Below are 25196 nucleotides of genomic sequence, written 5' to 3'. Positions count from 1 at the left end.
TCTCACTTTTTCAACCTTTATGGCAGCTTCCACTAACTTGGTAAATTCTGTGATTCCCAAGGCAGTGAGCTGGATCTTGATGTTGTCATTTAGTCCCTCTTCAAATCTTTTGCATCTTTCAGCTTCATTTGGGACTATCTCCCTTCCGTAGCGGCTTAATCGGACGAATTCTTTCTCATACTCAGCCACTGACAATTGTCTCTGCCTCAGGTTAATAAATTCTCTTCTTCTCTCTTCCAAATATACAGTACCCACATACTTCTTCTTGAACTCAGAGAGAAAGAAATCCCAAGTTCTGACTTATTTGCACTTCACTGGACACTGTGTCCCACCACTCATAAGCATCATCTTGCAGTAAAGAGATGGCAGCTTCCAGGTTTTGCTCTGGAGTGCAGTGAAGTTGTTTTAGTACTCTGCCCGTTCTGTTCAACCAATTCTCGGCTGCAACAGAGTCATCTTCTCTCTTACCATAGAAATCCACTGCCCCAAATTTTCTTAACCTTTCAGTGTGACTTCTGTGTGGAGTGGTGGTGGTGGTGGTGGTGGTCTTTGGCATTACCCGACCATCTGTCTAAAGAAGTCGGCCATTTGTTGGAACATGGCTGTGGAGGTGGCGAGGTGCTCTGCTGGTGGTGGGCAGATTCTCTCATACCCCCAGTCTCAGCTGCTGCAGGTGGAGCATGACTCTCCACTTCCTCCTCAACGGCTCTCTGAGAGGAAGGATCCATATCCTATTCAAAATAAGAAAGATAAACAGATCTGCGTTAGTGTCACCTCGACTCTTACAAATGCAATGCATGGTATGGACTCAATCTAGGCCCGAAGCGCCTAACCGTGCTCGATACCACTAAATGTGGCACCCCTTACCGTATACAGTATGCAGAGTAAGTAATGCCACACGGTGTCTTAGCACACTCTAATATTCCTCAACTAATTTAGACAATGCTTTTGCATATAATTTATGAAATACAATTTATTTAAACCATTTATCAAAAGTATTATTCATTTAAGGTTCCGAAAATTTTAAAGAAAATCCGGCGGAGTACCGGCTAAAAATGGAGAAAACCGTTCTTCGGAACCTGTTAAAAACACTTCCAATAAACAAAATCATTCATTCTCAACTTCAATATCATCACAAAACTCAATATCAAGATTTCAACAATTTTTCAGTTTCAGGTTTCAACAACCTTTTCATTTCTCAACATCCATTTCTCATATACAAGCAATAAATACATGCTCAAATCTTGCATTCATAGTCATAACTTTCATTATTTACATAAACATCAAAATATATTACATGAGTTCAAATACATATGAGAAAATACAAATCTGCTACAAAATATCAAAATGACAAAATGACACCTAGTGCCCTACCGATGCACTGCAGGTAGTGAGGTGACACGGACAGCGAGCGAATCGGATAGACTCACCCAGTCTGTGGTCTACTGGGCTCACGATCGGGATCTCCAGTACCTACGCGTGGCAAAAGCAACGCGCTAAGCAATAATGCTTAGTGGTGCAATAATAAAATAACAAGAAATGACAGATATAAATATGTATTGTATGTACATGTTTTGTTTGTCATGTATTTGTATATCCATTCATTTATTTCTTCTACATTGCTCATTTTCATTCATTTGGTTGCCCAAGTAACCTACACTAGGCATCGGATGGATAACGGGTAAAGCGCTGGGTACCTAGTACCTCGGGCGTCACACCATCGGTCACATATGCATCTCCGGTGTGCAGAGCGGCTAACAAGTCAGTAAATGATATCGAGCACAAGGCCAAGTCTCAATGCAAAGTCGAATGGCTAAAAGCCATGAAATCACAGAATGGCATTTTTCCATGTGCGATCGCTAACGGAACCCTATTGGCATGCCAAACTATCCAAACCAATCTTGTTAGGTATACTAGGGCATTTGAAACTCTTAAATTCGTCAATTTGTGAATTTCAACTTTTATGGTGTTACTATTCATCATTGGTCAACAAAAATGTTGACTTTTAGCATAAAAATGTGTACATCAACTTTGGCACTCCCAACATACCACATTTGGTGTTTAAAACTTGTTGGCATTAAGTGTTTTGCAATTTCAAAGTGTAACCCACACTAGCAGAAAATTTCAGTTTTGGTGCCCTAACTTCACTGTTCCATTGGACATTGTTACTGTTGGAATTTGAAGAAATGTAAAACATGAAAGTTGTTCCTTATTTTGTCTAGTTGAATTTCCTTTTTTGAATCACTCCATTTGGAGTTTTGTAGCTCCAGATATGGCTCAAAAACCCAAGCTGCCCGGATATGCAGTCTGCAGAATTTTACCATATCTACAGTGCATGAACAGTGACTTGAGTCACTTGGTTGACTGGGTTCTGGCCATAATTTGGGGTAGGTTCCTTCATGAAAGTTGTTTGTCTATGTCTTAACTTGTTGCTGTAAAACGTTCAGACCAATTGACCAAATATACAGTGACTTATGGCCAAATGAACAGTTACTGTTCATTTGGCAAATTCTGCAGAATTCAGTGCAGGGTATCCGGATTGGAGCTGGGTTTTGACCCTTTTGCTTTGGTCTTTTGGGCATGGTTTCTTCAGCAAAAATGTGCCATTATAAGCCTAGTTTCATGTCCAATTGGCCAAACTTCAATTGGACTAGCACAGCCCAAGTTATGGCAGTGCAAAGGGACTGAAATTTTAGTCCCTATGCTACTGTCCATAGGGCAGTTTATACTTTCACTTTACCATCCCATTTTTCAGTTCTAATTAGGGTCAACATACCTAAAATGGTCACTAATTGACCATTAAAAAGTCCTCTAACCATTTCCAAAGCTAAGTCACAATTTCACCTTTCCAAACCCTAATGTCCAAACCAATTACTCATACAAACTCAAAAAATTCAACTCCATTAAACTCCAATTCATATATATGCATTAATTGACATTAATATACCAACTTAATTGCAATTAAACCATCAAAACCCTAACCCTAACTTGGCTGCCACCATTCATACATACTCCTACATAAGTGTTTTATTCAATTTCTTAACAATTTCTTATTCACTTGAACTTCCTAACATGGAATAAAAAGAAAAATGTAAGAGTTAGCACTAACCTTTTTTTGAGCAGAATTTTCCCAAGCAATTCCTTCACTTTCTTAGCTTTTCTTGGTTGCCAAACACTTGTCCTTGATGTGGGTATAACTTTTTGTGAAGGAAGGATAAGGTTTTGAGGTGAGGAAGCTTAGGAAAATCAACCTTTAAAAGAAAAAAAATGGAGAGAAAGCTTCTTGATTTGGTATACGGGAATTGAAGAAGAAGAATTCAGTTTTTCCTTTCAATTTTCTGCCCATTTGACTCATTTTAATTGGTTTATGGATATGTGTCACAATGTGATTGGGTGAGAGTGCTTAGTGACATAAGCATGAGGTCAAAATTGTAATTTTAATTCATTTTTTTTCTTTTCTTTGCTACTCATTTTCAATTCAATTTTTAGCAATATTTATTCACATTTTAGATCATAATAATTATTTACTTAACTGGACAAGTCGGCCAAAAATCACCTCTGAAGGCGAAATGACAAAAATGCCCTCCGTTTGGCTTAACGAGTCAAAATTGTCTGTACCGATTGAAAAATTTTTCTAAGTATTTTCTTGGCATTCTAATGCCATGGGAACCTCAATGACCCTTCTCTGGAGTCCCAAAAATTATTTTATAATTTTTCCCCCGGGTCTAGGGCTCCTCGTTGCGAGAACCGCAACTTCCCTCCGGTTACCCATCGCTTGGGCACCGGCTCATTTTGCTTGGTTGTATTTTATTTCTAAAATTTTTACTAAGTTTTTCTTATTAATATTTGAGTTAATTAGGGTTCCTGACTTTAGTTTAAATATTTTTCCGGACGTTCTAGCTGTCCGGACTGACACCGGTCACCGAAACAGTAGAATGTACGGAGTGGTTACCGGGAGGGTGTTACACAAAATGTCATAACAACCAACACATTTCAACACCATTATTTCATAAACCAAGCATGAATTCCAGCATTCCTCAAGAGTTAACAAACTGCCACAATGGTACATTTACATTCCATTAATTTCCAAGCTTTAAATTTCATTTCACATTTACATATACCAAGTATACATCACCCAAACAATTTCCTACACAATATACATTTAATCAATCATTTAATTCACCATTTACAAGTACAATTAAACTGCCTTCAAGGTGTTTCCATGGCTGCCAAAAGTACACATTCACATTCAACACCAAACGTCAAAATTTTCTTCGTAAATCAAACACCCATAACATCCTTACAAACTTTAACAAAGCAAGGATGAAGGAAATGGACATATGCCTCAAGTGGAGCTTGTCAAACCTCTTCAAATCTCTCCCTTTTTGCTCCCAAAATACTGCCCAAGCTGTGTACTCAAACTTTAATGAAGGAGACTTGAAGAAATTGTGGCTTGATCTTGAGTGGATGAAGCTCCACACATGGATGGCAATGGAGGTTTTGGGAGCTCTTCATCTACGGAAATGGAGATTTCTAAACTTGAAGATGATGTTTTAGTGGAGCAATATGCCCACTTAATACATTTTAAATTCCTTAGTGGTCCACTCACATAAAATCAATCTTATTTTATGTTTAAAATGTGTTAATTACCTAAATTGAACCCCATTGTCGACACCATATTTTGGTCGATCCCTAGAATCAATAAAAATTCTTCTTTGAACAGCTAATCACGTTTCCGATCCCTCTTTGATAAACGGTCACATTTCCGATCTCTCCTCACAAAGAATTGAATCAATGCCAGGTCCTCACATTCATTAAAGCCTCGCCGATCTCTACCGACCTTTCAAACCCGTTGTCGAATTTCCGGACCCGTCCAGTATATTCCTGATCTCTGTTGATGAATAAAATGAACTGGCACTAGATCTTTTCCTACCAGTTTTACTGCTGACCTCCTTTCCGAAAGTCTAAGAGCTAAAGTTTTGGTTCGATTCCGATCTTAAGTGTTCGAGTTAAATTTTCAATCAAGTTCCGTTCAGCATTTTTTCCCTACCGATCTCATGTTTAAAGTGCTTTCCGATCTCTCATACTTAGGTTAATAATCACATTTAGTTTTTGTTTTGCTGTGCTCATACAATCAAATACTCAGACAAACAATGGTTTAAAATTTTCCGATCACAATCATTCATTGAACAAAAAGACATTCCATTTCATGTCATAAATTTGTACAAGTTATTCGGTGAGGATCACCCCGGCTGATCTACATTGGATCACCCCACTGATCTACATTTGAATCACCCACCCTCTCTCCCTCACCTTTGGCTTCCTCCTCACTATCCTCATCGTTGCCCTCAGGAGCCACGTCGTCCATCCAAGAAAAGTCTTCTTCAGGTAGCGCTCTGGAGTGCGGCCAGAGATCCTTGTGAGCATTCACATAGGCTCGGCTATCCCGTCACCATCTCTTCATCTCTCTCCTTTAGCTCCTTATCTTTCTCCTCAAGCTCCTTATCTTTCGCTTTGAGCTCCTCTATGAGTTGAGCGACTGGCGGATCGTTGGCGTGAAGCGCTGGACTTCCCTAAGAGCACGGTCCCTCTCATCCAAAACACGATTACATTCGGCGGCCGGTCTTCATGGAGCTTTGCCCGTCCCTCGACTTGAGATATATAATCCGGCGGATGAGAGTTGGGATCGGAGGAATCCACTTCTTGATTCTTCTTCCCGATCTCCTTACCCGGGCTGGATCTTTTCCCGAACCATGGTCCGATTCACGGACACTCCACATTTAGACTCATGGTTCGGGTCAAGATATCATCGAGACCATTCCGGGATAGCCTGTCCCGATCCTCCTGAAAGAAGATGGTAGATCCCAGGACCTTGGCAAAATCGGGGTTCTCCCTGACAGTCCGATTATCCTTCAAGCAGTCGATCAGTATTTGAGCGCCACGAGAAGAGGTCCTCCCGGAAGATTGAGAAGGCCCCCTTCCCGTGCTTGGGACAACTACAAGAGTCGGAGGTGCTCTTCCGATCTAGGAGGAGATCGGCGACTTCGGTGGTTGGCGGACCGAAGGTTGAGGTGGGTCTCTTTGTATCTCCCGTGTTCGTGGCCAGGGTGTTTGAAGTCGTTCCAAACGCTTTATCTCCTTTATCTTCCGGGAGATCTCTCTTTCCTTCTTTCGCTTCCTAGAACCATCACCACCCGCCATACCTGCACAAAGAAAAGGTTAGTGAGATCGCTAAGGTCGTGAGAATTGAGATATAGAAAATACCGATGCCGAGGTTAGAGAGCGGAAGTTCGCGGTCTTGGCAGTGGCGGTGAAGCAGTCAATGGTGCGGCTCGGCGATCCGCATCCAAACAAGAATACTTTTTAGTGGCAGCCTCACTCTTCAAATCCATCACTATTAGGCTTTCATCTTGGCTCAGGTGATGTGATTCGAAGCAAAGGTCCACAGTACCACCAGTGCGGGAAGTCCTCAAAATGGCTCGGATCTTTGCTCCTCACAATGAAGAAACGATTCTTCCAATTCTTAAGAGACGAGGCGATCGGAAAAGAGCCCTAACGAGGCTTCGCTGAAAGAACCGATGGTCATCGTCCTTTCGCGAGATAGCGGTGCAACTCGGCGAACACCTTAGCCGTGAGTCCGATTCCCTTAGCTCGGCATAGGCCTCGGAAGGCTACTAAAATCCGCCATGAGTTAGGGTGGATCTGAACGATGCTCGCCCGGTGAAGTTTTAGGACCTCCTTATAGAAGTCATCCAGGGGGAATCGAAGACCGGCCTTTAACTGTTCCTCATACACCATGACTATGTCGTTCTCTTCAAAGGAGTGATCGACACGAACATCGCCATGGCACTTGATCGATTCATATGAATCGGGACAAATGTTGTATTCTTGAACAAGCGATTGCGGTCGGTTCGAAGAATCGACGGAAGCTCGTCTATAGGAAGGTCTCTCTCCTTGAAGGTGGTGCAAGCCTTGATGGTATGACCCGACCCAGGCACACTGGCGAGAGACCCTAGGGGGTTCAGGGTGCGTGCTTGGCCCGACCGCCTCTTCTTCATCAGACGATGACCATGAGAACTGAATGGAAGGAGGGCTCACCGCTCTCTGACCTTCGGCACCGCTCATTTTCAAAGAAACAAAGAACTTAAACAAAAAAAGAAGATCAAAGTCCTTACCGGAGTCTGATCGGCGTCGGAGACACTGAAGAAAAGGAGAGAACTTCGAAGTTGCGAACAAGAGGCTGAGAAAGGAATGAGAGAACAACTGGCTAACCCTCCCACCCCTATTTATACTAGTCCGGGCATTTAATGCTCGCGAAGTTCTAGGCAGCGCATCGATTGGAGGACTCGGCAATTTGTTCTCAAATAATCGAACGTTCTGAGATCGGTTAATTAGAGATCGGCATAATGGGTTAAACATTTTGAATAAAGGATCAGTTAAGGGTCATTCAGGTAAAGAATCAGATCGGACAAATATATCAGAGATCAGAAAATAATCAATAAGATAATAATTGGAGAAACAAGACTTTTATTTCCAAAAAGATCGGATTACATCATTTGGGCGATCTCTAGGGATCGGATTACAATAAAGGACTAACTACATCATTTGGGTGATCTCTAGAGATCTGATTACATTGACAGACTACATCATTTGGGCGATCTCTAAGGATCGGAATACATTGGAGATCTGACTATATCAAAAGGCCGATCTAAGGATCGGTTTACAACTGATCCCAAGGATACTCCCAGGAGATCTAAGGATCAGTTTATAACTTATCCCAAGGATACTCCCAGGTGTTCTAAGGATCAGTTTATAACTGATCCCAAGGATATTGCCGACCGGATGCTTCATCCGCTGTCGGAACACCCAATGTGGATCGAGAATCGCTGTGTCGGAACACTCAATGTGATGAGAAGCGAATGAACTTCGATTGAGCGACTCGAGATCGGTACAACCGAGGTCCGCAATACAGATTGATCAAATCCAGTTCTCTCACCATCGTCAATTAGGGTCATCCAATCACCGGGATCGTAAATTTTCAGTCGGTGAGAAAGGAAATCCATCGGAAAAAGATCAAAAACCACAATCATGGCCTGAGCAACCGCCGGAGCAGCTAGAACAGGGAAAGCAAGAAAGGAAGAGAAAAAATCAGATGAAGAAATGTCTCTGTCGACAGGAGTATATATAGGGGAAAATGAGCATTTATTCTTTGGCGGAAAGCAAGCGGGCGCCGAGAATCGAGCATAATTAATGCTTGGACCGAATCGGTGATTAAGGGATAATAGAGATCGGGAGATAAGAGATCAGTATGAGAGATCGGAATAGGAGCTAGGGGAGGGATCGGAAGACAAAAAGAATAAGACAAATCCCAATAACCGTCGTCAGAATCAGAGCCGAGGTAGTTAAAGCGTTGCAGACGAGATCTCCACCGCACGCCTAAGAATCGCCCGCAATCTTGACAGTGCGTGGTATGTCATGGATCTGTACATCCCAATCTCCACCATTGATCTCACTTGTAAGGATGAATCCGAACCCTTGGATCAAAGAGAAGACGACAATACCAGCGTTTTCACTCTCGACCCTCGGATCGTTCGGACAAGAGGATTCAAGACCGTCGGATTAAAAGAGGAAAAGGACAAATACTTTGAGAAGCGATCTCGACCATTCGTTTTGATTCTCTTTAATTCTGAACATCCGATCATGTACTTCAAAATCCTGACCCTCCATCTCCCTCAAAATGAATCCTGACCCTTCATGGGGAGCACCCGATTCCTATAAATACCTGCATGAAAAACTGTTCAAGGGACGGACGAAAAATACTGAAGAGGTGGTAATTATAGTGGAAGAACTCTGAAAATCGATTCAGCTTGTTATTCTGCTAGTGGAAAGACTTTTGAAACTAGTTTTCTAAAGTATTTTCTTGCAAAGGGATTTTGAATCTTGAAACTCCATTTTCAGTTGTTCATTATCTGTGATACTCTCGTTATCTTTGTCATCTACATTTTCACTCCATTTTTATCAATGTCTCTTTCATTTCACGGTGAGCTTTAGTCATCGGTCCATCAGCTCGCCATCCTATCACGACTGGTGATTTTGTTTGTCGGTTCAGTAGATTTGGCTCCCTACAGGTAAGTGTTTATATCGTAGCTTTATCGAGTGTTCTTTTCATTTCACGTACTTCTATTGCTTTTACGTTTATGGTTTTTACCAAGTTTACATTTCACGAAGAAAGTTATTAACTAGTTTATTCTTGTTTCGATCTGTTCGTTCTTTTATCATTCATTGTTACCTCTAAATTAAAGAGTTCTAGCCCCAAGCAAAATGCAAGTAGTTGGATAAACTGTAAACAACTGTATCTTAAGTGTTCCTTTAAAATAATAGAAGGTCTGAGCAATAAGTCAGGGAAATGGATAAGTTGAACTACTAGGCTAGTACGAAATGTGATTGGGTTAAACGCCATAAAGCGAAATAAAACCGAATCTCAGTTAAATAAAGAAAATAGATCGAGTATTGCCCGTCGAAAGATATTGGCATGGTAACCACATAGGAGGTCTATGAAGTTCGGTTTAATGTCCCCTGTCTAATCCTGAGGCGTTAAAGGGTTAAAAAGAACCTTCTTTACGGCCTCGGAATCTTCAAATGCCAAAACCCTCGACCTTAGGCTCCCACGATAAGTAAAATTTTAGGAGGTCGAAAAGTCCTTATCCAACCCCCATCAAAGTATTAAAGAGATCGGAGGAGAGTTCTTATCCGGTCTCTACTCAAAATGTTAATAAATATTTAATAGAGATCGGAGGAGAGTTCTTATCCGATTCTCACTCAAAATTTTAATAAGAACCTAAAAGGATCGGAGGAGAATTCTTATCAGGTTCCGTCTTCAAAATTTTAATAAATTCCTCAAAGAGTTCGGAGGAGGATCCTTACCCGATCTCCAATTGGAATTTTAATAAATAACCTAGAAGAGATCGGAGGAGAGTTCTTATCCGGTCTCTACTCAAATTTTAATAAACATTTAAAAGAGATAGGAGGAGAGTTCTTATCCGATTCTCACAACAAATTTCGACCCGTATGCAATATAATCACAATACCAAAACGATTATTGAAGCCGACACACTAACGCTGTCTCATTTACTTATGTATCAGGTAATCCTAATTAGTGAAAAATCAAATATTCCTTTTACCAAAAGGACTAACATTCCGTTCAAGCCCTTCTAACTAATTTATAAAGGACCTTAAATTAAATCTACTTACCCTTATCAAGGGACGAGGTGGGGTGCCTAACACCTTCCCCACCTGTTTATGGACCCCGAACCTAGAATCTCTATTTTGAAGTGGTTTTGTTTTAGTTTAACCCCCCTCAAATGGTTTTCTTTAGTTTCCTCAAAACTAAGGTGGCGACTCTCACTTTTTCCCACTTGGTGAGTGATCGTCAGGCGACCATAAAATCCCATTCTGCGACGACTTAGCGACTCCAGGGACGTATACTTAACCCCGGTCTAGTGGTCCAAAATTAGATTTAATTTTCGTCCGATCAAATAATAGTTAGATGGGCTCACTCGGCGATGTCTTATATGTTATTATTATTGCTGCTAACTATTTCGTTTTGCCTGTTCTGTCCCTCACAGTGCTCCTCATTTCAAAAGGAAGAAAAAGGAAAAATGGAAAAATAAAATCCCCCTGAATTGGGAAGAGGTAAAGGTGTCCCTTCACACACTGAACACTCACACAAATGTCCTCACACACTATGGTCCTAACCCGGACTTTCTTACCCTTTTAGGAAAGTAGGAGGGGGTCATGTAGCGGTGCCCGTGGGTTTTACCCCGTTAGTATCCGTGAATTCTTATTCTCAAATTGAAACTCGTTCTATTTGCCGTGTTATCCGTGGAATTTTCCCGACAATATCATGGGGTAGAGCGGGGCTCTCTTGTTCTGATGAGGGCAATTTGGGAACCTGTGGCTATTAGAAAATTAGATCTTTGAGCTAAACCATCACGATAGTTGAAAGCCGTAGTAAACTACCTTATAAGATAGAACTATCCCAAATAGGTAGCGCTTATCCGGTATCAGGAGTCTCCCTATTATAGGACAAAAGGGACATGTTTACTCTTACCTTGCTCTGTTTTGATTTCCTTTTGTTCATTTCTTTTGAGGGTAATCTTGAATCCTACTAGAACACCTACACATTTTCCTACTTTGATAAATGTGTACGTGTCATCCTGTCAACAGTATGATTCAAAATTACCCTAATTTGTCTTACTAACAAATTTTCCCGCAGGCGTTACCAAACCAAGAGTCTGTAGAAGGATAGGCATCATTCTTATCATGGCATCCTCTAGTCAGTCGGCAGAAAAGTTTCAGAATGTTAAACTTTGGTCCAAATCAGCTCATTGGTCGGTACCTTCGCAAAATGATGTTTCAAGGCACACATTAGCTCAATACCTTCATTGGATCTGGATAAAATAGAGGTCAAAATGAACAACCTCGAGGGTCTGTCTAATAGGTGGAAGTCGCTTCCGATCGAGTCAATGCGATTTGAAGAAAATGCGGAAGGATTGCAACCTTAATGCAAGTCAAGGTCCAAATCCGGCATTAAGAGCCATGTTGTCGGTTTGGAATCCACGAGTGCGGAGTATTCTCTTTCAATGACATTGACACGGTTCCCACTATGGAAGAATATCGTGCATTCTTTGGAGATCCCATACTCCTTGCGAGCGGATCTACTTACACCTCGAACATAGACGGACACTGAAGCGGTTGGCACATATGTTGGGTTCTCCCGAGGAAGTAAAGTCGGAGAAAGCAGTCAAAGGAACACGCATGGATGGTATTAGGCGTACCTTGAGAAGCGGTTAGATCATTACCTCCAAGAAAGCGGTGGGATCAAGCTTGTAGCACTCTCCTTGGGAATCTATGGTCCGATCCTGTTCCGGGGCCATTGGGAATCATCACTTGCGGTGCGGAGGTATTTTGGACGATGAAAAAGCAGGATCAACCCGATACCAGCAATTCTTGCAGAGACCACTGTTGACCCTTACGGCTGCGAGAAGGCGGGGCAAAGGGTTCATTAAGTGTTGTTCTCGGTTGTTATACCTCTGGACTATCGGTCACATGTGTCCGTGGAGACAAAAGGATTGACTTGGTACCTTGACCAGCCTCCCATTGAGAAGATGATCCGGTTAATGTCAGCTCAAAGAATGAAAGACGATGGCGGGAAAGGATTTTGAGTTTCAATAGCCATGATTCTTGTTGGAGGAAAGCGTGGGCGTCAAACCAACCCGTTTTGATTGGTACGAGCGGTATTCATCGGTGTCACGATCGGAGTAACGGATACACAAATTACATTCCGGCATTGGTAATGAGGCAGTTCGGCTCAACACAGTCCATGATCAACATTGAAGAATACCACCAAGGTCGCTTCTACCACGAGCTCAAAGGAGAAGAAGGGTTGAAAATGGCTCGCAAGTCCTGGGAAAACATCACTCTGATGGAGAGATCACCCAAAGGCCCAAGTGCCTCGGGCGATTATCTTAAATGGAGAGGCGCGGGGGGAGAACACTCTATTGTAGAATTCAGGACGAAACCCGCTCCGAGACGTCCTATTAGAAGAAATGAATGGCCATCTGGATGACTCACTACAAAAGGCGAATACCGAGAACTTACAGCTGCAAGAACGAATGGAACAATTGGAGGACCAACAGCAGAAACTTAAGAGAAGGATAAGAAAGCTCAAGGAAGAGTCAAGAGCAGAAAGGATGGGGTTCGAAGAGCAAGAGGTACAGTGGGAAAAGGAAAGGGACTCTCTTCAAGCTGAGGTCAAAGAGATGAAAGGGCAGAATAGTAAGCTTCAGGAAAGGATGAAATACCAAGAGGTACTCGTCGAAGAATATAAGCAAGAAAGTAAGAAGAAGAAGCTTGAACTAAAAGAACAGGCATTACTCATCAACGATATCTTGAAAGAGTGTGCTAAAGAAAAGAAAGAGAAAGAGAAACAAGCTATTCTCTATCAAGAACTAAAAGAGAATGTTGATCACCGGAGAGAACAATAGCACAGGAAAGCGAGAACTATTACAGATCCGAGTATGCCTGAAAGCGTTCGACCCCAAGCAAGAAGAAAGGTTATATGAGTATCTCGAGAAAATGTCACCTTATTATAAGGAACCTTCGAGCCTAGGCCAATGTAAAAGATACAATGTATAAATTACTTAATGAAGCGATTTTGGACCATTGTGTAACAAAATTTGTGAATGAATAGTATGACTCCGTAAGACTTCCTCGCTAGGGTTATGTGAAAAATTGAAGCGCTATATGGGCCGGGTATCATAAATGCGCATTCAATCTCGTCATTCATGGTCAGACTATCGAACGGTGCCATGATAAAGCTGAGGCAATTATCCTTTTACAGATTTCAATCAGGCTCTCAAATGCCACTGTATCCTTCGTCCAAACCAGGACTTTTAGCTTCTTTGAAAAATTCAAATTTTATTTAAAATTTTCTTTTTACCCCTTACAGGAAATCAATATTGCTTCTAACAACGCAAGTCTGACCAAGCACTGCAGTTCGACCCAATGAGTGTACTTAACAAGATATCGAACAAAGAAGATAATGGAAAATCAAGAGCAAGTCTGAGAACCTACGGGGCGAGTCAGAGTTGAAAGATCAGCTTTCTGAAATTATGAGACTAATGAAGGAAATGTCTCAGAATAAACCTACTTCAGACCCTAACCTACCATTACCTCCCCCACCTCCTACAACGGTTGATTCTCACTACGCTTCAACCTCCTTCACTTTCCGACCATCAATCCGGACGAAGCGATCCTTTGTCAATCCGGTGACCATAAATAATGATCCACCTTTTTCCTATTACCCGGCTGTCTCAAATGCCGAGCCTCACCATTCAATCCCGATCCCTCCAGTTTACTCCACCCCTCAGCCCAGTTGGAGGGGCATATCATCTGATGGAAGGAGAACATAGGGCGAGAAAGCGAGAAACTATCGGCTCTAGAAGAAAGGCGAGGGCAATAGAGGGCTGAACATGTATGGTTCGATCGATGTGTCATCACTAAGATTGGTGCGGATGTGGTGGTACCACCCAAATTCAAGGTTCGGATTTGACAAATACAGGAAACTTCGGATCCCGCATCCACACGGCAACCTACATCGCCAAGATGTGCGCCTTAACGAAGACGATAGACTTCTCATTCACTTCTTTCACGAGCCTCTCCGAGCAAACGAGATGGTGCATACAATTGGACGAAGCAAGTGCACTCTTGGAAGGATTTAGCCGATGCCTTTCTAAAGCAGTATAAATTCAATTGTGATGCGGCACCCACGAGGAGGGACCTCCAGAACCTGATACAGAAAGACCGGGAAGGTTTCAAGCAGTATGCCCAACGATGGAGGGAGAAGGCTGCAGAAGTATATCCCCCGGTGACCGACAATGAACTCTGCTCCCTATTCATCGAAACATTGAAGGCTCCCTACTTCAACCTGATGATTGGAAATACCTCCAACAGCTTCTCAGATATCATTCAAGCCGGTGAGAGAATTGAAGCTAATCTGAGAATAGGAAGACTACAGGAGTTGGCTGAGAACCCTGTAAAGAAGGCTGCCAGCTTTGGCAAGAAGAAGGAGGGTGATGTGCACTCTGTCACCCGTCAGAATAATTACCCCCAGTTTCCCCAAAATAACTACCGGCCATATCCTCCCTCTCATGGCCAAACCATCGCCAACATTCCACCTCCTTTCCCTAATTACCCACAACCACGCCCACAATACGCTCCACCCACAAATTTCCAACCAAGACCACCTCCTCCTCCAGCTCAACCACGACCACCACAAAATAACCCAAGACCTCCAAGGAATCCTGATCCACCCCTTCCTCTCCCTCTCAGTGAAATATACCGATACCTTGTCGGTATAAACCAAATCGTACCAGTCCCTTTAGACCCAATCCAGCCGCCATATCCCAGGTGGTATGATGCCACTGCCCGTTGTGAGTACCATGGAGGGGCACAAGGGCATTCAACCGACAACTGCGGGGCACTCAGAGGGAGAGTGCACGCTCTAATCCGGAACGGGTGGTTGAAGATCGAGGGAAATGGTTCCCTCCCCAATGTCACCTCAAATCCACTGCCCAATCATAATACGGGAAGTGGTGTGAATATGATTGAGTCCGAGGGAGAAGGATCGACACCGGAAGTGGACAAGTTGGTCCCTTACTTCAAAGAAATTTTTGCCATATCAGTAAGAGAGGGTCACCTTCGCCCCCAGACAACGGGATTAGAAGAGAGTACGGGGTGTCCTTACCATGGAGGGGCAGCTAATCATGAGCTGCAAAATTGTGAGGGTTGGACAAGAGATCCTAACTTGTTATCTCTCAAGGTTACGAGATGCCAAACGAAGCCAAAGACGTAAGAAGGAGTGAACACCACTGGATACAGCGAATACTTCCACCAAACCCAAAATCACCTTCGCCCGTAGCCTCACCGCCGTGTGATTATCCGAACTCCACCTCAACTCCCCATCACTAACACTCACGCTGTCCCTTGGAACTATAATTTCCAAGTTTTTACTCAGGAAGCGTCAAGCAGCACATCCGCTCCTAGCCTTGCCTCATCTCCAGCAACACCAAAACCATGTTTTGCTCCTCACGAGCATTTCAGGATGACTTATGCTGGACCTACCAGAAACATCACTCCCCAAACCAGTTCTCGGCCCGTTATTGCAACAAAATCCTCTCCACCTGAGCCAGAAGTCGAGTTTATAACTCGAAGTGGAAGGTGTTACGGGAACGAAGAAAGAGAGAAGAGAAAAGGGAAAGTAAAAATGGGAGAGTCATCAAGAAACACGGAAGAGGAGTTTGAGAAAGCGGGAAGCGAGCACATTGAGCATAAAGAAGAGGAGGAGCTGCTGCTCCAAATAATGAAACAAAGCGAGTATGACGTGGTGGAGCAATTGAGGAAAACACCGGCCCGAATTTCACTGTTATCATTGATCCTGAGCTCGGAAGTGCACCGACAAGCCTTGCAGAAAATCCTGGATCAAGCCTTTGTGAACCCCGACATTACTCCGGCGGTTTGAGAAAATAGTAGGACAAATCCGGGCATCGGCTCTGTAGCCTTTTCTGAAGAGGAGGTAGACCCTGCAGGCTTAGGGCACAATAAAGCTCTACATGTAACTGTGAAGTGTAAGGGTTGCATAGTAGCCAAAGTTCTCATCGATAACGGATCAGCCCTTAATGTACTGCCTAGCGCTACCTTAGCCAGGTTACCGGTCGACCAATCACATATACGTCAGAGTGCAATGGTGGTAAGAGCCTTTGACGGCACTAGGAGAGAGGTGCTGGGGGACATTAACTTGCCAATCCAAGTCGGTGCATGTACTTTCAAGGTCACGTTTCAAGTGATGAACATAGAACCGGCTTACACTATGCTGTTGGGGAGGCCGTGGATCCATTCTGCGAATGCTGTTCCTTCGACTTTGCACCAAAAGGTCAAATATATTAAGGACGGCAAAATAATCACGGTGAGGGGAGAAGAAGCCATACTGGTCACCAAGCCGCAATCACTTCCTTATGTGGAAGCGGCCGAGGAGTCATTGGAGAGTTCTTTCCAGGCCCTTGAATTGCAAGATACCGGGAAGGAGGGGGCTATGGCTATGGTGGCCAAAGTGATGTCGAGGAACGGGTATCAAGAGGGGAAAGGCTTGGGCACTGCCTTACAAGGGATCGTGGAGCCCATACCGGCTATTCAGAAGTTAGGCCGTTGTGGTTTGGGGTATGAGGAGGATGCCCTTGTGGATGGGCGGTTCTGGATGCGGAAAATGCTTCGGGATCAGAGGTTCGACCAGGAGAGAGAAAAGACAAAAATAGTCCCGAGAATCACGGAGATCTTCACCAAACCGGTCATCCAACATCTGGTAGGTACAGAAGAATCACTAGATGATCCATCCATAGATGTCATCCGACTGGATTCCTTGTATGAGGCCCTAGTTTCACCCATGGCTGAGGAGCAGGAGCTTGACAACTGGACAACGGAGGATATCCCTGTACTCAATTTCGAGTAAAGTACCTCTGGTTATCTACACTTGATCATTTTGTCCATGGTGACAAGTGTAATACTGTAAATGGACCTTTTCTTATGGCATTAATATTAATGAATTGATAGCGCATTTTAAATCCAATACTCTCTTTATTTTTCCATACTTATTACATGTTCTATTCTTTATTCATTCATGACCATTCATCAATTAAAACATAATAATCCAATAGACTCTGAAAGTCCTGTGGTTCATTTTGAAATCCCCATAAGCGCCATTACTTCAAGTAATTGAGGAAGACCTTACGGAAGAAAGCAATGAAAAGATGAACCCTCCTCGTGCCTTGTGAAGATGAAACACGCACAATAAACTTAGGCTCGGAAGAAGTAAAAGGGAACTTAAGGTAGTGGAGAGTGAGGAATTGGGAGATATGATCGGTGCAGCAGGAATTTCGACGTATTTTCATGGAGCTATGATGATATGGTCGGTTTGGACCCCCGGATAGTGACGCACAAGATTCCCTTAATTCGAGAACGATCCGGTGAAGCGGCGAGAGAATGAATCCGACACCCGCTCAAGGTTGGGATGAAGTCAAGCGATATGTGGCCGGGTTCTTGGAAGTAGTCAAATATCCCCAATGGGTGGCTAATGTCGTCCCGATGTGAAGAAAGACGGAGAGTCGGGGTGTGTGTTGACTACGAGGACCTTAATAAAGCAAGTTTGAAAGATGATTTCCCTCTCCCCACATTGATGTGTTAGTTGACAATCTTTGCGGGATTGGGCGGTGTTCGTGTATTGATGGGGCATCAGGGTACAATCAGATCCCAATGGATGAGGAAGACAAGGATAAAACTGCTTTTATCACCCAATGGGGAGTATTTTGCTATCGGGTCATGCCTTTCGGGTTGAAGAATGCCGGGGCTACTTACCAGCGCGCAATGGTCACATTATTCCACGATATGATGCATAAAGAAGTGGAGGTATATGTGGATGATATGATCATTAAATCCAGGGGAGAAGAGAGCCACGTTCAGGTGATGAGGAGGGTGCTCGAAAGGCTCAGGAAATACAAGTTGAAGTTGAACCCTACTAAATGCATCTTCGGAGCTAGATCGGGAAAACTGTTGGGATTCATAGTGAGTGAGAAAGGGATAGAAGTGGATCCAGACAAAGTTTGAGCTATTCAAGAAATGCCATCCCCGAAAACAGAAAGGGAGGTGCGCAGTTTTCTGGGAAAATTGAACTACATCTCGAGATTTATTTCTAATCTCACTGCCAAAGCCGAGCCTATTTTCAGACTACTCCGGAAGAACAACCCTACCCAATGGGATTCGGATTGTCAAAAGGCTTTCGAGACAATCAAACAGTATCTGTCAAACCCACCAGTATTGGTTCCACCTGTGGCAGGCAGGCCTCTGATCCTGTACATGGCAGTCCAACAGAATTCTATGGGATGTGTTTTGGGACAGCATGATGATACCGGCCGAAAAGAGAGGGCCATTTACTACCTGAGCAAGAAGTTCAATGATTATGAGTCAAGGTACTCTTTCTTAGAAAAGACTTGCTGCTAGCGTTAGCACAGACTGACAAATCGCCTCAAGCACTACATGTTGAATCACAAGACCTGGCTCATCTCCAGAATGGATCCCATCAGATATGTATTCGAGAGCCCCTTCTTGCCATGAAGGATAGCCAAGTGGCAGGTTATACTCTCCCAATATGACATAGTCTATATGACCGGAAGCGGTGAAAAGCGGCGTGATCGACCTCCTAGCGGAAAACCCTATCGGATTATGAAGCTCTAGATTTTGAGTTCACAGCGAACATATTAATGAAGTAGACTGCGAAGAAGTCGATCGATGTGTGGGAAATGTATTTTGATGGAGCGATCAATTTATCCGAATGGAATTGGAGCGTACTAGTATCCCGGAAGAAAGCACTTCCCAATAGCCGCTAAGTTGGGATTTGTTGTACCAACAATGTCGCAGAATATGAAGCTTGTGCAATGGGTCTACATCTTTGCTATAGAGATGAAAATCAGAAAGTTGGAGGTGTATGGAGACTCGGCTCGATAATTTATCGTGTCAAGGAGAATGGCAAACTAAGGATCCCTAGTTGATCCCATATCGAAGTACTTCTTGGAGATGATCGAGAATTGAATTAATCTCTTTCACTCATCCGAGTAGAGACAAGAATCAATTTGCTGATGCTTTAGCTACTCGCCGTTATGGCTCAAATCGAAGAAGGACGGACATTTGACGTTGAAGATTAGAGTAAGGGATGAGCGACCCTCTTTCTTCATGATTGAAGAGGAGCCGATGGAAAGCCTTGGTATCATGATATCTGGTTTCTTTGAGAACTAGAGAATTCCTCGAGGGTAAGCAAAAATGAAAAGAAGATGATTCGAAATTAGCATTGGGATACTTCCCGGTGGAGAAACTCTATACAAGAGAAGCCCCAACGGCGAATTATTGAGATGTGTGGATGCAGAAGAGGCGAAGAGAATCCTCTGTGAGACTCATGAGGGAAATTGTGCAACCCATGCCAATGGACACATGATGGCTAAGCAAATCATGCGACGTGGGTATTTTTGGACCACAATGGAGAAGGATTGCATCGAGTCTTTCCGAAAATGCCATAAGTGTCGATTTCTGAGATCCGATAAATGTGCCACCTCACAAGTTGTTCAACCTCGTCTCACCATGGCCTTTTGCAATGTGGGGCATCGATGTGATTGGTCCTATCAATCCTAAGGCGTCCAATGGGCACAGATTCATCCTTGTAGCCATCGACTAATTCTCCAAGTGGGTCGGCGACATCATACGCCCACATCACACGTAACACATTTCTCAAATTCTTCAGAAGCAATATCATCTGTCGGCATGGTCTCCCGAATGAAATTGTTACTGATAATGCCAAGAACTTAAATGGTCCAAAAATCCAAGAATTATGTGAGCGGTACAAAATCCGGCATCTCAATTCCTCCCCATACCGTCCCCAGATGAATGGAGCGGTGGAAGCCGCGAACAAAAATCTAAAGAGGATAATCCGGACAATGACAGTCACATATAGGGATTGGCACGATATGCTTCCTACGCTCTTCACGCATCTGGGACTTAGTAAGAACCTCGACTGGGGCAACCCCATACTCACTAATCTACGGGATGGAAGCAGTATTACCTATTGAGGTTGAAATTCCTTCCCTAAGGATTCTGAAGGAATCAGGGATTGATGAATCAGAATGGATCCAGTCAAGGTTGGATCAGTTGAATTTGTTGGATGAGAAAAGGTTAACAGACATGTCATGGGCAATTATATCGGAGGAGAATGGCGAGCATTTGATAAAGGTGTTCGCCACGGGAATTCCTACCGGGACTTGGTTCTAAAGAAAGTACTACCAAACCAAAAGCGATCCACGGGGCAAATGGTCACCAACCTACGTGGGTCCCTATGTTGTTAAAAAGACTTTTTCCTGAGGAGCCTTGATCTTGACCCACATTGTCGTTGAAGAATTCCCAAGACCACTCAATGCCGACACTGTCAAGAGATATTATGCATAAAAGGGGAAAGGATGAAAACTCGAAAGGGCGTCCAAAAAAAAAAAAAAAAAAAAAAAACTTCTTGGGGTGAAAACCCAAAAGGGCGTCCCAAGAACCAAAGTGGAGAAATAAGGAAGAGGGTATGAAACCACGGATGGAGAGGAAACTGTCGCGACATGAAGCTTCAGAGAACTTGAAATAATGGCAGTTAAAAGACTTCAAAACCAACTATAAGGAATATGTGAGATCTATCCTTGTACCCTTCCTTTTCCTTTGAAAGTCTATCCCTATTTTTCCTAAAACCATAATAAAATTATACTTTATTCCTTCTGCTTTTATTGTCCTGTTTATTCACTTTTTAATACTATCCTTTCTCTTTGTTTAATGCACTATTGATTAGTTAAAATTTTTGCCATAAGATCTGAATTTGAAAATGATAACCTCACGTACTTTACTATGAGATTTGCAGGGAATGTCCTTAAAAAAAAAAAAAAAAAAAAAATAATAATAATAAATACTGGAGGCGAAAACCCGAAAGGGCGCTTCTGGTCGAATAGACGAAGAGAAAGTGAAAACCCGCAAGGGCGCTTTCCGTAGAATAAGAAGAAAGTCGGGAATGAAAAAGGGGCATCCGAAAGAATGAGATCATAGGACAGGTCTTGCAAGTCTTCCTCCACTAATCATCGGCCTTCGGTATCTTGTTAAGTACACTTCGTCAGGGAAAGAACTTCATGTGTTAAGGTTAGGCTTGCTTTGTAAGTTGATTTTAATTTCCTGCAATTTAAATTTCTGTCATCAACCTCTGGTTCCTTGATCTAAGTTGATTTTAATTTCCTGCAATTTAAATTTCTGTTATCAACCTCTGGTTCCTTGATCTAAGTTGATTTTAATTTCCTGCAATTTAAATTTCTGTCATCAACCTCTGGTTCCTTGATCTAAGTTGATTTTAATTTCCTGCAATTTAAATTTCTGTCATCAACCTCTGGTTCCTTGATCTAAGTTGATTTTAATTTCCTGCAATTTAAATTTCTGTCATCAACCTCTGGTTCCTTGATCTAAGTTGATTTTAATTTCCTGCAATTTAAATTTCTGTCATCAACCTCTGGTTCCTTGATCTAAGTTGATTTTAATTTCCTGCAATTTACATTTCCTGTCATCAACCTCTGGTTCCTTGATCTAAGTTGATTTTAATTTCCTGCAATTTAAATTTCTGTCATCAATCTCTGGTTCCTTGATCTAAGTTGATTTTAATTTCCTGCAATTTAAATTTCTGTTATCAACCTCTGGTTCCTTGATCTAAGTTGATTTTAATTTCCTGCAATTTAAATTTCCGTCACCAACCTCTGGTTCCTTGATCTAAGTTGATTTTAATTTCCTGCAATTTAAATTTCTGTCATCAACCTCTGGTTCCTTGATCTAAGTTGATTTTAATTTCTGCAATTTACATTTTTGTTATCAACCTCTGGTTCCTTGATCTAAGTTGATTTTAATTTCCTGCAATTTAAATTTCCGTCACCAACCTCTGGTTCCTTGATCTAAGTTGATTTTAATTTCCTGCAATTTAAATTTCTGTCATCAACCTCTGGTTCCTTGATCTAAGTTGATTTTAATTTCCTGCAATTTAAATTTCTGTCATCAACCTCTGGTTCCTTGATCTAAGTTGATTTTAATTTCCTGCAATTTAAATTTCTGTCATCAACCTCTGGTTCCTTGATCTAAGTTGATTTTAATTTCCTGCAATTTAAATTTCTGTCATCAACCTCTGGTTCCTTGATCTAAGTTGATTTTAATTTCCTGCAATTTAAATTTCTGTCATCAACCTCTGGTTTCTAGATCCAAGTTGATTTTAATTCTCTAGGTCATTAATTTAGGTGTGCTTTAGTTCCCTAATTTCAAATACATAATCGTCAAAATATGAGTCGGAATCTTTACATAATTCCTATCTGGAAATTTTCCTTTAATAGAAATTATGTAAAGAGGGGCATTGTCGACACCATATTTTGGTCGATCCTAGAATCAATAAAAATTCTTCTTTGAACAACTAATCACGTTTCGATCCTCTATGATAAACGGTCACATTTCCGATCTCTCCTCACAAAGAATTGAATCAATGCCAGGTCCTCACATTCATTAAAGCCTCGCCGATCTCTACCGACCTTTCAAACCCGTTGTCGAATTTCCGGACCCGTCCAGTATATTCCTGATCTCTGTTGATGAATAAAATGAACTGGCACTAGATCTTTTCCTACCAGTTTTATTGCTGACCTCCTTTCCGAAAGTCTAAGAGCTAAAGTTTTGGTTCGATTCCGATCTTAAGTGTTCGAGTTAAATTTTCAATCAAGTTCCGTTCAGCATTTTTTCCCTACCGATCTCATGTTTAAAGTGCTTTCCGATCTCTCATACTTAGGTTAATAATCACATTTAGTTTTTGTTTTGCTGTGCTCATACAATCAAATACTCAGACAAACAATGGTTTAAAATTTTCCGATCACAATCATTCATTGAACAAAAAGACATTCCATTTCATGTCATAAATTTGTACAAGTTATTCGGCTGGGGGATCACCCCCAGCCTGATCTACATTTGGATCACCCCCAGCCTGATCTACATTTGGATCACCCACCCTCTCTCCCTCACCTTCGGCTTCCTCCTCACTATCCTCATCGTTGCCCTCAGGAGCCACGTCGTCCATCCAAGAAAAGTCTTCTTCCGGTAGCGCCCCGGAGTGCGGCCAAGAGATCCTTGTGAGCATTCACATAGGCTCCGCTATCCCCGTCACCATCTCTTCATCTCTCTCCTTTAGCTCCTTATCTTTCTCCTCAAGCTCCTTATCTTTCGCTTTGAGCTCCTCTATGAGTTGAGCGACCTGAGCGGATTCGTTGGCGTGAAGCGCCTGGACTTCCCTAAGAGCACGGTCCCTCTCATCCAAAACACGATTACTCGCCAGCCGGTCTTCATGGAGCTTTGCCCGCCCTCGACTTGAGATATATAATCCCGAGCGGATGAGAGTTGGGATCGGAGGGAATCCACTTCTTGATTCTTCTTCCCGATCTCCTTACCTGCAGCTGGATCTTTTCCCGAACCATGGTCTGATTCACCAGACACTCCACATTTAGACTCATGGTTCGGGTCAAGATATCATCGAGACCATTCCGGGATAGCCTGTCCCGATCCTCCTGAAAGAAGATGGTAGATCCCAGGACCTTGGCAAAATCGGGGTTCTCCCTGACAGTCCGATTATCCTTCAAGCAGTCGATCAGTATTTGAGCGCCACGAGAAGAGGTCCTCCCGGAAGATTGAGAAGGCCCCCTTCCCGTGCTTGGGACAACTGCAAGAGTCGGAGGCTGCTCTTCCGATCTAGGACGAGATCCGGCCTTCAGTGGTTGGCGGACCCAAGGTTGTGGTGGGTCTCTTTGTATCTCCCCGTGTTCGTGACCGGGTGTTTGAAGTCGTTCCAAACGCTTTATCTCCTTTATCTTCCGGGAGATCTCTCTTTCCTTCTTTCGCTTCCTAGAACCATCACCACCCGCCATACCTGCACAAAGAAAAGGTTAGTGAGATCGCTAAGGTCGTGAGAATTGAGATATAGAAAATACCGATGCCGAGGTTAGAGAGCGGAAGTTCGCGGTCTTGGCCAGTGAGCACCGAATCCAATGGTGCAAATTTCTACACCGCATCCAAAGAGGAATTATTTTTAGTGGCATCCACAATCTACAAATCCATAACTATTATTCTTTCATCTTTGGTAATGGTGATCTTATTCTGAAGCTAACGTCCCTCGTAACACCAGCTGAGGCGGAAGTCCTCAAAATGGCTCGGATCTTTGCTCCTCACAATGAAGAAACGATTCTTCCAATTCTTAAGAGACGAGGGCAGATCGGAAAAGAGCCCGCAACGAGGCTTCGCCTGAAAGAACCAGTGGTCATCGTCCTTTCGGCGAGATAGCCGGTGCAACTCGGCGAACACCTTAGCCGTAGGTCTGATTCCCTTAGCTCGGCATAGGCCTCGGAAGGCTACTAAAATCCGCCATGAGTTAGGGTGGATCTGAACGATGCTCGCCCGGTGAAGTTTTAGGACCTCCTTATAGAAGTCATCCAGGGGGAATCAAGACCGCCTTTAATCGTTTCCTCATACACCATGACTATGTCGTTCTCTTCAAAGGAGTGATCGACACGAACATCGCCATGGCACTTGATCAGTTCATATGAATCAGGACAAATGTTGTATTCTTGAACAAACGATTGCAGATCGGATTCCCGAAGAACCGACGGAAGCTCGTCTATAGGAAGGGTCTCTCTCCTTGAAGGTGGTGCAAGCCTTGATGGTATGACCCGACCCCGACCTGGAGCAGAGACCCTAGGGGGTTCAGGTTGCGTGCTTGGCCCGACCGCCTCTTCTTCATCAGACGATGACCATGAGAACTGAATGGAAGGAGGGCTCACCGCTCTCTGACCTTCGGCACCGCTCATTTTCAAAGAAACAAAGAACTTAAACAAAAAAAGAAGATCAAAGTCCTTACCGGAGTCTGATCGGCGTCGGAGACACTGAAGAAAAGGAGAGAACTTCGAAGTTGCGAACAAGAGGCTGAGAAAGGAATGAGAGAACAACTGGCTAACCCT

The sequence above is a fragment of the Hevea brasiliensis genome, chromosome 5 (assembly GCF_030052815.1).
Source record: "Hevea brasiliensis isolate MT/VB/25A 57/8 chromosome 5, ASM3005281v1, whole genome shotgun sequence".
In the NCBI taxonomy this organism is placed as follows: domain Eukaryota; kingdom Viridiplantae; phylum Streptophyta; class Magnoliopsida; order Malpighiales; family Euphorbiaceae; genus Hevea; species Hevea brasiliensis.
Note: the sequence above shows the minus strand (reverse complement) of the source record.